The sequence below is a fragment of the Neopelma chrysocephalum genome, unplaced genomic scaffold, assembly GCF_003984885.1.
Source record: "Neopelma chrysocephalum unplaced genomic scaffold, ASM398488v2 Primary Assembly neopelma1_129, whole genome shotgun sequence".
Classification (NCBI taxonomy): Eukaryota; Metazoa; Chordata; class Aves; order Passeriformes; family Pipridae; genus Neopelma; species Neopelma chrysocephalum.
This window is the reverse complement of record NW_020897791.1, coordinates 1,470,388-1,484,541: the sequence shown is the minus strand read 5'-3', so window position 1 is coordinate 1,484,541 and position 14,154 is coordinate 1,470,388. Positions and strand designations below refer to the sequence as shown.

At 43.4% G+C, this 14,154-nt stretch overlaps 1 protein-coding gene across 4 annotated transcripts in view; it reads right to left on the bottom strand.

Annotated features, from left to right (window-relative positions):
• Positions 1-14,154, bottom strand: part of TSNARE1 (t-SNARE domain containing 1) — a 477,763-nt gene that overhangs the window by 381,954 nt on the left and 81,655 nt on the right. Inside the window, exon 1 of one of the 4 annotated variants that reach the window (XM_027698549.1) lies at positions 3,137-3,247. The exons of the other annotated variants lie outside the window; for them this stretch is intronic. The gene's annotated coding sequence lies outside the window, so the exon portion shown is untranslated. Of the gene's footprint in view, positions 1-3,136; positions 3,248-14,154 lie in introns of those variants that run through there. 4 annotated transcript variants of the gene reach the window in all.

The window sequence follows — 14,154 nt, the reverse complement described above, 5'->3', positions numbered from 1 at the left end:
ACAGAACAGTGAAAAATGAATCTGAGGACGGCAACAAATTTTGAATCCACAGGAACACCTTGAGAGACAGAGCTGAAATGCTGTGGGGGTAGCACATGCGGGGCAAAATGGTGAATTAATAAAGTAATAGATCCCTAAATCCCAGGATCCTGCTCCCCTATAACCAAACATGGCTTGTTTCCTATGTACCACTTCCCAAAGTACAAATGTTGCTATTAAATGTTCACAATCAGAATACACATCAGCCTAAAGTCTAATCTGCACCAATGTTCACCACGTTTTAAATAAACCTTGCAGAAGGATAAATGAGAAGCACTGTGGTCTGGTGAAGACACAGCACATAGTGGGAAATAAAGAATCTACTCCTACATTTGGTAGTGATTTGTCAAGAAACAGAAAACAACTTGACATCTCCATTTCAGGTTTCCTACCAAGACCACAGGAGATGATGGAAGTCAGACAAGCACAGTGTAAATCAAGTCAACAGGTCATAGAATCACGGAACCATTAAGGTTGGAAAAGACTTCTAAGATCATTGAGTCCAACCATTAACCCAACACCACCGTGTTCACAGCCACCAAATCCCCAAGTGCCACATTGACACACCTCTTGAACACTTCCAGGGTGGTAATTCCACCACTTCCATGAGCAGCCTGTTCCAACGCCTGACCACTCTTCCAGTGAAGAAATTTTTCCTGATATCCAATCTAAACCTCCTCCAGTGGCACTTGAGGCCATTTCCTCTCATCCTGAATGTGGAGGCTGTGGAAAGGGCTGTGGAGAGGAGGGAATTAAAAAACTATCACATTGGCCATAGGATGGACGGTGGTCTCCAAAGCCTAATGTCCAGGAGAGAAAATGATGGAAGGAAGGGCTGTGTGCTCTGCTTGGTGTTCTCTTACAATTGTTTTGTTTCACTAGGGGTTTTCTGAGATTTTTGAGGTTTGAGTTGTTTTTGGGCTTTTTTGTGGTTTTTTTTTTTTTGTTGTTGTTTGGTTGGTTTTTGTTGGTTTTTGTTTGGTTGGTTTTTGGGTTTTGTTTTTTTTCGGTTTGGTTTGGTTTGGGGTTTGGTGTTTGGTTTTTGATTTTTCAGGGTTTTATTTTTAACTGGGAACTAAAAGAAAACCAATGAGATGCTGTGCAGCAGTTTGCAAGTTTCTTTCCAGTCAGAGGTCAACACCCAGGAAGGTAAAAGGAAACATGTTTAAAAAAAATCAAATGTCAGTGAACGTGGACATCAGACAAACGGTGGCTTGGGACATCCCCACAGTGCCATGGAAGCAAAAGACACCTTTGAAAAGACAGAATCACAGAGTCATTCAAGTTGGAAAAGACCTCTAAGAATATTGAATGCAACTATTAACTGAACACTGCCAAGTCCACAGCGGAAAATAGAAAGAGGGAGCCACAAACCCACACAATCAAGGTGAGAACTAGAGATACCTCCAAATATTTCAGGGATATGGAGAGGAGAAAATAGTCAACACAATCCTGAGCAGAGACTAACTGGAACGTGGGCATGGAGACAACTACTATGTAACCACAGCCTAACTATGAAATCATTAGTCACAGAATCATTCAGGTTGGAAAAGATCTCCAAGATCATCCAGTCCAACCTGTGACCGACTCCCAGCTTGTCACCCAGCCCAGAGCACTGAGTGCCACATCCAGTCATTCCTTGGACGTCTCCAGGGATGGGGACTCCACCACCTCCCTGGGCAGCCCTTTCCAAGGCCTGACAGCCCTTTCAGTGAGGAAATTATTCCTGATGTCCAACTTCAACCTCTCCTGGTCCAGCTTGAGGCCGTTTCCTCTTGTCCTGTTGCAAGTGTCCCAGGAGAAGAGACCAACACCCACCTTTCTACAACCTCCCTTCAGGGAATTGCAGAGAGTGAGAAAGTCCCCCCTGAGCCTCCTTTCTTCCAGACTGAGCCCCCCCCAGCTCTCTCAGCCACTCCTCATAGACCCTCTAGACTCTTCACCAGCTTTACTGCCCTTCTCTGGACACGCTCCAGCACCTCAATGTCCTTGTCTTCCCCCAAGAATAACCTCAAAGAAAGGTCAAAAAACCACTGTGGTCACATGTATTTATACACCCACGCAAAACCCGTTAGGAATACTGCATCCAAACAAGTTCTCATTGCTTTTTCTTCTTTATACCAATTCTGTAGCTCATGAAGAGGTAAGGAGAGTCAGCCTGTAGCCTCTGCTGACAAGAACCCTTCTGACATTTCTATCCCTTGCTCTGCCCATTATGTTTCTACAGTTACTCCACCTACGTCTCCTCACACAAGAATACAAAAGATTTCTGAACAATGGCCACATTGGGAGATGAAGGAAAACCACGTGGCAAAAAAATCCATGTGCTCCAACAATGAGAAAATGCAGAAGGATCCTCAGGATTGCACTGGGTTCTGTGGCCACCCACCATGAATCACAACCCAGAGTCAGAAGTGGCTGGGAGCCAATTTTCCTGCCAGATTAAAGTGAATTTGCTGAAAAACCTCCGTTGAACCTGCCCTGGGCCACTGTGCATATTTGAGGAAAAACAACCACTGTCAATTTTCCAACTCATTCACTTTTGCCAAGACCCCTCACCGATGGAGAACATGGTTGATCCCTTAATTCTTTCGAGTGGTTTTTAAATATCCCATCAATCTGCTGTTCACAGAAGGACTTTCTGCCTGTGTTTTTAAACCACAACACAATCTCCCTGAGGCAGGAGGAAGGCTAGGCACCTAGACTGGTTGTATTTCAACTTCCCCCCTCCTCAAATAAATGAAAAAAAATGTTTTTTAAAGCAAGGGATGCTCCACAGTGGGAGCAAAATCACAGGCAGGCAAGGAATTGTTGGCATTGTTTGTAACAAGGCAACAGGATGAAAATTAAGCAATATGGACTGAAGAACAAGCAATTGAGATGTTTTTGACCACAGACATTCACCAGAGGGATTCAGCAGAAAAACACAGCAACAAATTTGCCCAAATCCTAGGAAAACACAACTAACAACCACCCTCATCTGCCAGGGAGGGGAGGCTCTCCACGATGGAGCAAAGCCTCCTGGCACAACTCCTGCCTGCAGCAGAGTAGGGCAGGCAAGTGCAAGATTAGCATAGCAGGAGAAAAGAGATTTCACCTGGTTTGAAGGCTCTCAGGCAAGGATGACAAGACAGAGCACACGAAGCATCTGGATGTGTAAATATGTGCTGTCAAAGGAGCTTCTCTTCTCCAGACTGGCTCCACTCACAAAGCAGAGACAGATCACAGCACGAGGCAGCCTGGGGAGTGTTAAACTCATCTCCTTTCTATCCTTCTTTCACCCTGAGGACAAATATTTTGGGGTACCCACCCTCATGCTGACAAAGCTGTACGGGTCATGTCTGCTCTGCCACAGCCCCCAATCAGTTATGAACCAGAGACCATAAAAAGCCCTATTTCAGCTCATTTCCCAGCTTTGTTCACATTGCAGGACTCCTCCTTCCTGCTGATAAGCTCCTGTAGCACATGATGGCACCAAAGGGAACCAAGTGCAAATATCAAGGAGAAAAAGCGGCTTCTCTTCAGCGCGTGACTCATGCAAGAAGAACTCCAAGCCCTGAAGGAGCCAAAGCAAACCAGCTGACTGGCAAACCCTGCACAGGAGGGGAAAATTGCCCTTAAAAACACAGACTGCGATTTTTTTGCTGTTGGTATTTTTTAGGCAATTATCCATACATAAGACCCTGGTGAAGGCAGGACACACAGTGGGGGATGCAAAGGTCCAGCTAGAAGTGCCAAGTGCCATCTCAAGCGCCCCGTGAGGCGTGTGTGGGGCTGGTAGACCTGTCTGGTGATGCACAGCCTTCTGGGCTGGCAGAAGAGTGGGAACCACCTCCAAATTAAGGCACTTAAATCACAGAATTTTTTGGGCTGGAAAGACCTTTAAGATCATTGAGTCCAACCATTAACCCGGCACTGGCAAGCCCACCAATAAACCATGTCCCCAAGTGCCACATCTACATGTCTTTTAAATCCCTCTTGGGATGGTGACTTCACCATTGCCCTGGGAAACCTGTTCCAGTGCTTGACAACTTTTTCAGTGAAGACATTTTCCCTAATATCCAATCTGCAGCTGCTGGGAGAGACTTAAGTCAGTACAGTCAGGGAAGGCTGGAGAGCAAGGCAAAATACACGAGGTGCCCATTTTTCAGTAGAGAGAGGGAGTGGAGAAGAGAGCAGCTCCTAGAAAGCACAAACACACCACAGATCATAAAAAAGACCTTAAAATTTACCTTTAAATTTATCATTTTCACCACTCTTTTCCATGATTTATCTAATTCTGCCACTTTCTTCCTAATGGAGTAGAAGAACTAAAGTGAGGCCATGTCAGACTGGGAAAAGAATATTGGAGTGGTGGAAAAGCCCATAAAATAACACCCCATGAACTCCTGAGTCATCTGGAAAAGGCAAAACACCCCTTCTTTTTCCAGTGCACTAATTGGAGCGCAAGGAAGCAAATCCAGCAGACAGGAATGAAAGAAAGGAGATACTTCTCCATGTAAAGACTAAGTAAGCAAGAACTTCATTCCATGAGCTGTTGTGCATCCTGAAATCTTACACGGGCTTAAAAATGCAACAGGCCTATGAAAAGAAGAAGGAGGAAAAAAAAGGAAGAATAAAAATACATTGTGTGGGATTAAATGTACCACCTCTGACTGAAGAAACTCGGGAAAACACTGGGAGAAGCCCTGTGTTCCCTGTTCTCCTGCTCTTCGCAAACCAGACACAACTAATCACGTAACAGGACTAATTTTGGTTCATTTTGCACAGACACATCTCTGTCCTGACCCAGTTTGTCTCTTCACATGACAATTCCAGGAGGAAATCCTTCAGGAAAATGCAGAACTGGACAGTTCAAGAGCTGCCAGGATACTTGAAATTCGCCTCTTCTGGTCAGCTGCTGTGTCTTGCCTCTTTCCATGACCATGATGACTGTGCCCTCCACTCAATCCCAGTAACTTGGACTTATAAACAAGGTTAGACACAGCCCAAAGGGCCATATTTGAAGACAACCAGATCTCCATCACCCAACAATGAAGAGAAAGGAGAAAGGAGAAAGCAAGAGCATTACCAGAGGCCTGTCAGGTACCAAGGGTTCACAGTTGAGCTTCCTTCTGTGTTCAGGAAGACTCAAACCTAAATCCATCACTGCATTTATGAAGGTAAACACTCTCTACAGACTAAAGTCAGGAACAGGCTAGAGGAACTAACAGGTGCCACGTTCACAGCTGATGAGGGGCGTGAAAAAGATGCCTCTGTGTTGTGCTTCATTTTACTCCCTTTAACAAAAATACTGTAATTATGTTGTGTAATTACATCCCTGTAAGGGATGAATGTGAATTAAGGTGGTTATGACGTATAAAAATAGTTAGGTCCCAGTAGGGTGAGGTGAGAGACAGGCCCTGCTCTGCTGTACCTGCTCTCAGCCAGGGATGGTGATGCCCACAGCACTTCCATCCCACTGGCATTCCCATTACACCATTCCACAGAGCTGCAATATCGAGTAGAAACACAGACTCCCACACAGGATATTTTTTTTTATTCTCTATCCAAGTTTTTCTAAGCTCACTGGTCCCATTTTTTTATTGTTGGGTGGGTGTTTTTATGTGACTTGACCCTACGTAAACGACAGGATTCACATTTGAGAATTGTTTCCTCTTGCTCTTTTCAGCCAGACAGCCAGGTTTTTAACTTTTTTTTTTTTGTCTCAGAAGCCTTTTTCAGCCTGAAGAAAGCACCATTCTGAAAATGAAATAAATAAAACCTAAAAGGAAGGAGACTGTAATGGAGTTGGGACATGGACCAAAAGAACTTGTATTTTCAATGTTCTTTTGCACCGTTTGCTTGTGTTACATTCAAAGCTTTGGGAAACCATCCAAACCTATACAGATAGAAAATAATCCATGGAAATTACAGCTGCAAGGTGCCAGTGACAGCAGAAAGGGTTTTGATGGGGAAAATGAAACTGAAAATTCAAGGACGAGGTGAAAAGCATGGAATGGCTTATGCAGAGAAATGTCCAAAAAAGAAATGGTGAACTGAGTAGATTTGTCACCACCACTCCCAAAAAAAAAAAGTGACAAAGACAATGAAAGAAGCCCTGTGCAAAAATGAATTGGACAAGAGTTGGAGGACTTTTCATCCTTCCCACAGGTTTTTGCTTCCCCATTTGTTTCAGTGGAGGATTTAGGAGATCTCTAATGGGTTTGGCCACTTCCCTCCCCATGTGAATAAACCACAGGAAAGTCCAAGCTCCTGAAAGCAAGGGAAAGATGAATGAACTAGAGACCACACGGGCCTTCAGACCAGGCATAAAATATTTAGCTAAACCAGTCACAGTCATAGGGCAAAGCTCCCCAGCTTGGATCTTCCCAAGGAGCACAAGGTCCACGTCCCCTCCAATCTCTCCTGAAGGCTTGAATCTCTTTGGAGGGCTCTTAGAGGAGCCTGGTGGGAGGGAATGTGGTGGTTGGTGAGTCCCCAGAGCATATCAAGCTCTTCTGAAGACACATCACACAGAGTCCAAGAACACTTCTCTGTTTCCAAAACCACTCACAAGCTCATGGCTCCTCCTCTCTGGCATTTTTACAAGGGCATGAAGTGACAGGACAAGGGGGAATGGCTTCAAACTGAAAGAAGGCAGGTTTAGATTCGATATTAGGAAGAAATCCTTTACTGTGAGGATGGGGAGGCCCTTGAAAAGGTTAGCCAGAAAACTTGTGGCTGCCCCATTGGAAGTGTTCAAGGTCAGGTTGGATGGGGCTTGGAGTAACCTGGGATAATGGAAGGTGTCCCTGCCCGTGGCAGGGGGTTAGAACCAGATGAGTTTCAAAGTCTCCTCCTACCCAAACCATTCTATGATTCTATGATTTGTATTCCCCTTGATAAATAACCTGATTAAATCATATTTAACTTGAAAAAAATATTACTTAAAAGACACGTCAGCTCTGTAAAGATGAAAGCTCTCTTTAAATTTAAAGAAGATAGAAAAGCTTATCCATTGTACCTTTCAAATCAACCCCCAATTTCACTATTAGGAAGAAAATAAAAACACTGCAACTGGAGCATAAAGGAAATAGTTTAAGGTCAAATGAAACCACAAACAATTCAGGCAATTAAGATCATGGGAGCACTGGGAGAGTGCAGGGAGTTGTGTCTAATGGGTTCGTTCCACAATGAGATCAGATATATTTATTCAAACTGAGCAGTGCCTCCCTCTTTTTGCTGCCTTAACCCAAGGAGTAAATATTTTCCACAAAAGGTATGAGAATCTGGCCCCTAATGATGCCATGCCCATAAAAATCAGAAAGTAATGTTGTTATTTCAACTAAGTATCATAAAAAGCCTCCATCAATTAAAATCTGCCAGGCTATGTACATATTGCAGATGTTTCAGAATAAATTGGTTCAGTGCAGAACAGAGTGTGTGAAACCCCAGCAGGGAGGGATATTCCCACCTTAAGCTTCTCTAAAGAAACACATGCCTGTAACAGGCAATTATTTTGCAGGGAAGCATTTTAAAATCCATTTTCCGATAGTTCAAAAAGTTGAGATGCTCTCTGCAGATAAAATTAAGAGAAAATATGAAAGAACTGAAAGGCTAAAAAAAGAAATCAGGTCCAGATGGATCCCCGGCTGAATTCTATAAAATATTTACAGATCTTCTGTCACCAAAACTTACGTTTCTTTTTGATGAAGTGGAAACCAAAGGCTCTCCACCTGTTTTGTTTTTATTTTTTGCTTTTAAACCCTTCTGGGAAGATATAATAATGTTATTTAGGAAAATGGAAGAAAAAATAAAAAAAAAAACAACACCAACAAACAGGAAAAAAACACCCAAACCCAACAGATTTTAATCTCAGCTGTAATTACTGCAGGTGACTCCAATTAATCAATGTTGATTCTAAAATTCTACAAAAAAGAGATATTGTCCCTTGTGTTTAATTTACCCCAAAGTTGTTCCCTATATTCCAAGTTCAAGAGTTTGATCATTTAAAAAGGCTTAGCTCGGATAAGCACAGCCTGATACCACCATCACTCATATAATGAATTAACAGCCCAGTTCCATGACAGTGCTGTCTCTAGATACCAAAAGATGCTTCATCATGTGTCATAAGGGTAAAATATCCTCTTTTTCATTTAAGATCAGCTAAAAAGTTCTCAATTTTCTGCTCCTAAATCTGTATGTTCCATTTGCCAACATCCAGACCGACAGAGCTCAGCTCCCAGAGGAGGAGGGAGCAGTTTATTTAGACTGATTTTATATTTGTTGTGCTCCTGTGGATGATGGAGCAGAGGAACATGGAGCAGCCTTTAAACTGTAAATAATCCTGTTGGTCCAGGCAGAACTTTTGGAGAAGGATGTGACTGAGCACCAGCAACAACCTCAGTAATTAAACCCTTTTTTTTTTTCCAGGATGTCCATCCAGGCAGTGCCTGGTACCTGTGGATTTGATGTAAAAGGTAACAAGGTGAAGGCAGTGGGATGAAATCAGGGGATGAAGGTCCAGCTCGCGGCTCTCAGATTTTTTGCTCAAGGCTGTGCAACTTGTTCCTCTCCCCTGCCACCAGTAAAGCAGCCAAAGAACTTAAAACATGAATTCCTTCCATAACAATCATAGAATCAATAGATTGGAAAAGGCCTTTAAGATAATTGAGTCCAAGCCTTCCCCCAGCACTGACAAGGCCACCACTAAACCATGTCCCTAAGCACCACATCTACACATTTTTTAAATCCGTCCAGGCTTGGTGACTCAATCCCTTCCCTGGGCAGCCTCTGCCAGTGCTTTATAGTCCTTTTGGTGAAGAAATCTTTCCTAATGCACATGTCGAACCTGAATTTTGGTCTTTTTTGGGTATTTTCAGCTCTAGGCAGCCCAAAGAATTATCTCCACTCATCTATTTGCAGATTAAAAGGGAAAAAACAAGCAAACAAGTAAAACCCACCACATTATGATCTGCTTCCAAACCCATTTCACCTATTACAATATAACATAAGGAATTACATTAGATGTTGGGGGCGTATCTCATCATTTTTAAGCTGATCTGGGATTCATTGCTGGATGTAGCATCATGCTTTTTACAAGCAAAATAAGAGACTACATAATGATTTGGTTTCCACTGGATGTTGACTTGCTAAGCACTACAATTAATTCAAATTAGCATGCTGCCCTTCCTTTCCCTTCACACTTTCAGAAATGTCTCTCTAAACCAATCTATGATTACCAGTCATACATAAAAGCTTCAGAAAAACACTCCTCCACAAGCATATGGCAGAGAAAACTTGTCCAGCATTGCAGGATTTTCATGGCATTTATCTCGAGGAAGGTATTACACAGGCACAGAGATGTCTCCACACATTGGCTTCACTCGGGAAGGCACAGAGCTGTTCCTTATCCCATTGTGGCGGGGACCGTATCCTTAGGAGAGCATCCTCCTCCCACAGATGCTTCAGACAGATGAGGACTGGGATCAGCTACCCAGGATCTGAGCTGTAACACCCATCCTGAAAGCCAAGGCTGTGCTTTCTAGGAGCTGTACTAGACCTCAGGCGCACACCATGGCAACCAGATTCGAGTGCACTTCTTCAAAATCATCTCTTAGTAAAAAAAATGGGGGGAGTAAATAGCAGCAAGTTTAACTGAGTACTTTGTGAACAACATAATTCACAGAATCAGTTAGGTTGGAAAAGACCTCCAAGATCATCAAGTCCAAGCTCTGACTGATCTCCACCTTGTGAACCAGCCCAGAGCACTGAGTGCCACGTCCAGTTGCTTCTTCAACGCATCCATGGATGGGGACTCCAAACCTCCCTGGGTAGCCCCTTCAATGCCTGACCACCCTTTCCAGGAAGAAATTCCTCCTGATGTCCAACCTGAACCTCCCCTGGTGCAGCTTTAGGCCGTTTCCTCTTGTCCTGTTGCAAGTTGCCTGAGAGAAGAGACCAACACCCACCTGGCTACAACCTCTTCTCGGGGAGTTGTAGAGTGAGAAAGCCCCCGCTGAGCCTCCTTTTATCCAGGTTGAGCCCTCCTCAGCTCCCTCAGCTGCTCCTCATATGCCTCACTCTCTAACCCTTCCCCAGCTCTGTTGCCTTCTCTGGCCCTGCTCCAGCCCCTCAGTGTCCTTCATGAACTGAGAGGCCCAGAAGTGGACAAAGCACTCGAGGTGTGGCCTCACCAGCACCCAGTGCAGGGGGACAATCCTTGCCCTGGTCCTGCTGGCCGCACCATTTTTTATACAAGCCAGGATTCCATTGGCTTTTTTGTCCACCTGGGCACAGTGCTGGCTCATGTTCAGACACACAGGCTGCCTCAAACTCCAAAGCCAACAGCCATTATTTAAAACATGGCAATAATCAGCCCCTTCCCACAGTTCACAGCCACACTGTTCCTGACATTCCCCCACCAAAGGAAAGGAGGAGCTCAGGGAAAAGCACATCAGCTGTCACAACACAACAGCAGCTGCTGATATGAGTCAACCTGAGCCATTAAGGCCTTTCTCCTGTACCGGGATATTGTCTCAGAGACACTGGAGCAATTCTGCCTCCTGGATTTACCAGCGTGACAGCGGCGCTCAGGCACGGAGAGACGGAACAGCTCTTAAAATAACAACCTCAAACGGTGTAATTTCATTAAGGCAGCCTGACCCTGCTGCTCCTGCTCCTGTTCCTCCCTGTGATCGTTATCTTGTGATTTAGTTCACTCTCCAGCAAAACTCCTTTTTCTTTCTGTCATCCTGGATTTGCATTTACTTATAAATGTATTTAAAAATGAAAAAAATATAAAAATAAATATAAGTATACATATATAAATATGGAAGAATAAAGAGAACACAGATAAATCCCCAAGGTATTTCTCTCCGTGCTGGTCCAAAGAAGAATACATGAACAAGACATTCTGTGTGTTACACCCAGTGGTGTGCAAAACTGCACACAGGCTTCCTTCAGTGGCTATTTAATTACAAAAAAAAAGTTAAAGGAGCTAACAGTGCCTGATGTACACAGAGAGGACTCTGCAAGCTCAGCTGATGGTTCTGAAATTTAAAGGTTCAAAAACTACAAAATCCACCCCAAAAAAAAAAAACCACAAAAAAAGGAAAACAAAAAAGAAACACACAAATGAAAACAAAAAAAAAAAACCCAACCAACAAACAAAACAAAAAAACCCATAAAACAAAACAAAAACATAGAATGGTTTGGGTTGGAAACCTAGTTCCAATCCCCCTGCCCTGGGCAGAGACACCTTCCACTATCCCAGGTTGCTCCAAGCCCCATCCAACCTGGCCCTGGGCACTCCAGGAATGAGGAAGTCACAGCTTCTCTGGGCATCCTGTGACAGGGCTTCATTAACCTTATGGTGAAGAATTTCTTCCTAATATCCAATCTAAATCTCCCCTATTTCAGTTTGAAGCCCTTCACCCTTGTTCTGTCCCTGCAGGTCGTTATTCAAAGTCCCTCTCCAGCTCTCTTGGAGCCCCTTTAGGCACTGGAAGGGGCTTTAAGGTCTTCTCCAGGTGAGCATCCCCAGCTCTCCCAGCCTGGCTCCAGAGCAGAGGGGCTCCAGCCCTTGGAATATCTTCGTGGCCTCCTCTGGACTCGCTCCAGCAAGTCCATGTCCTTCTTTTGTTGGGGACCCCAGACCTGGACACAGGACTGCAGTGGAGGGGTCTCACAAGAGTGGAGTAGAGAGGGAGAATCCACCTGTCAATGAATCCAACACAAACTAAACTTGAAGGACTCTCAGGGTCAGCTAACTCGAGACTGACTTGACTTTGCAAAACCGGAACAGTCTGAAAGCTGCATTTTTCTGATAGTAGAAAATCTGATAAGTTTTCAGACATTTCATTCTCCAGCTCTCCTCCAGCACACACAAGTTTCTCCTTCAGTGAAAAACGCTCTGTTTTTACATGTATGTCAATCTATGTACTTAAAATACACTCCCCATCCCTGGAAGTGTTCCAGACCAGGCTGGATGAGGCTCAGAGCAACCTGGTCTAGTGGAAGGTGTCCTGACCATGGCAGGGGGTTGGAATGAGATGATTTTTAAACTCCCTTTCAACCCAAACCATTCTATGATTCTATGAAAATTACAACACACACAATTATGTTCATTTCAATTTTATAAGTTAATTAACTTTTAAAATAACCTCAAAATGAGATACCTTTCAGCGTCTCTTTAAAATACTTGGATTTCCCAAGTGAGTCTCAATATGTTGTTCCAACCGTGGTATGCATTTGTTCCTCTCTAAAACAAGCCTGTAATGAACCCAACAGAGGCACAAGAATCCAAAATAAAGATAAGGCCCATCAACCACAAGCCAAAAGCCTCTGGAGAGAGTAAACACCAGCCTGTGATTTCAAGCTGTGGTCTCAAGAGAGCTTCTTCCTTTCATAATTCTGTCAGAATTCTCTGCTATCACAGTCCAGCCCAGCCTCTCATGCTATTTTTACCCATGGGAAAACCCAGAAACCACATCCAGCATCCCTTGCAGGAACCTGTCAAACTTTTTCACTTAATGAAGTAAAATTCTAAAGCATTTGAATAATTCCTTGACACATGACATGACTAAGTCAAGCAAGACCTTTTCAGCCAGAGAAGTAGACGGGGATGCAAACTTCATTACAGCCCAGTACAACCATCAGAAAAGGAAAGAATTTCACAAAAAGGGTTGATTCAGCAGATCAGTGTCAACCTTTCAGACAGGACTGAGTTATTTCAGCCATCAGGTCCTCAAAAGAGCATTTGGATGGTCAAAATATTCACAGCCTATGGTGAAAATCAGGTTTACCTTTAGGGAAGATTTGATAGACACATATGGATGGATGCCAACAAAAAAGGTGTCCCTGTCCATGGTGGGGGGTTGGAACTAAGTCATACTGAAGGTCCCTTCCAACCCAAACCATTCCATGATCCAATAAAAACATGGAGAGGCCTTTGCATACTCAGGACATGACCTTTCCAGGCTGTAGCATCTTCCAGAGAGACCAACAAAGCAAGAACATTCAAAACCACATGTGGCAAAGCAGCAGAATGCAGAGTAGAGGACACACCAGAGAAGAGCAGCACTTGCCTCTGAAGGGCAAGGAAAAATGTTCTCCTAAGGGACTTCAGTGTGACTGGCACATGCTTGAAGTCTCCTGCTGTCAGGACTAAAACATCCCTGGAATTGTTTAATATCGGAGCTGACAAGTTTCCCTTCTCAGCAAGCATCATGCTTCACTCAAGGGAATTTCGTGATAGACCTCATCTTGATAGAGAGGAATTGATCAAAGAACTCAAAATTAGCTGCTGCTTAGATAATCACAACACATTCACTTAAAAAAAAAAAACAGTCACAAAAGTTATTAAAAATAAAAACTAAAATCTAGAACCTTGCTGGTTTTAAAAGCCTGTTTTAAAAAGACACCTAAGTATAAAAAGAGAAGGGTAACTAACTGGATGTGTGAGAGGTGATAGAAGAATCAACAATATGTAGGAATCTTACAGGTATTCCTTCCTGGATGTCCACAATCCTCAGCTAGGGAAGATTCCTAGGGAACCATTCCTGCATGGGGGGAAGAACTGTATAAGACACTCCAAAACCATATGTTCATATATGGACTTGGGGAAAAAGAAGGAAAACCAATCAACCAGAGGAAAAAAAAAAACAAAATCCCACACACACCACCACCAAAAATCATCCAAGAAATCTACAGGCAAAAAAATACCCCAAATAACTAAGAAAAAAAATTTGGGGGCAGGCAAAATTTAATTTTAAGAATGGAGCTGGTATAAGGCAAGAGACTGAACTCATAAATAGTTCAGATAAATCAAAAATGTTTGTAACTTATTTCTACCTTTGGAAAAATATTTGAAAAACATTCAAATGCAAAATTTCACTGGAAGTCAGTGGAAATTAATGTCCACCCCATTGGTTGCTCAGAAAAGTCCAAAAATAGCAGCTCAGATGTGATTAAATCCAGCAAGCCTCAGTAACATGAGCACCAAGACTGTGAAGGAGCAGGGCAAGCAGCGATTTGGCTCATTAGTGCTGATTTGTGACACCATTTGGGAAGAATCAAGGGAATTCCAGAAGAAAAGCTACCGTTGAATCAAAGCTAAAGGGTAAAACAGGT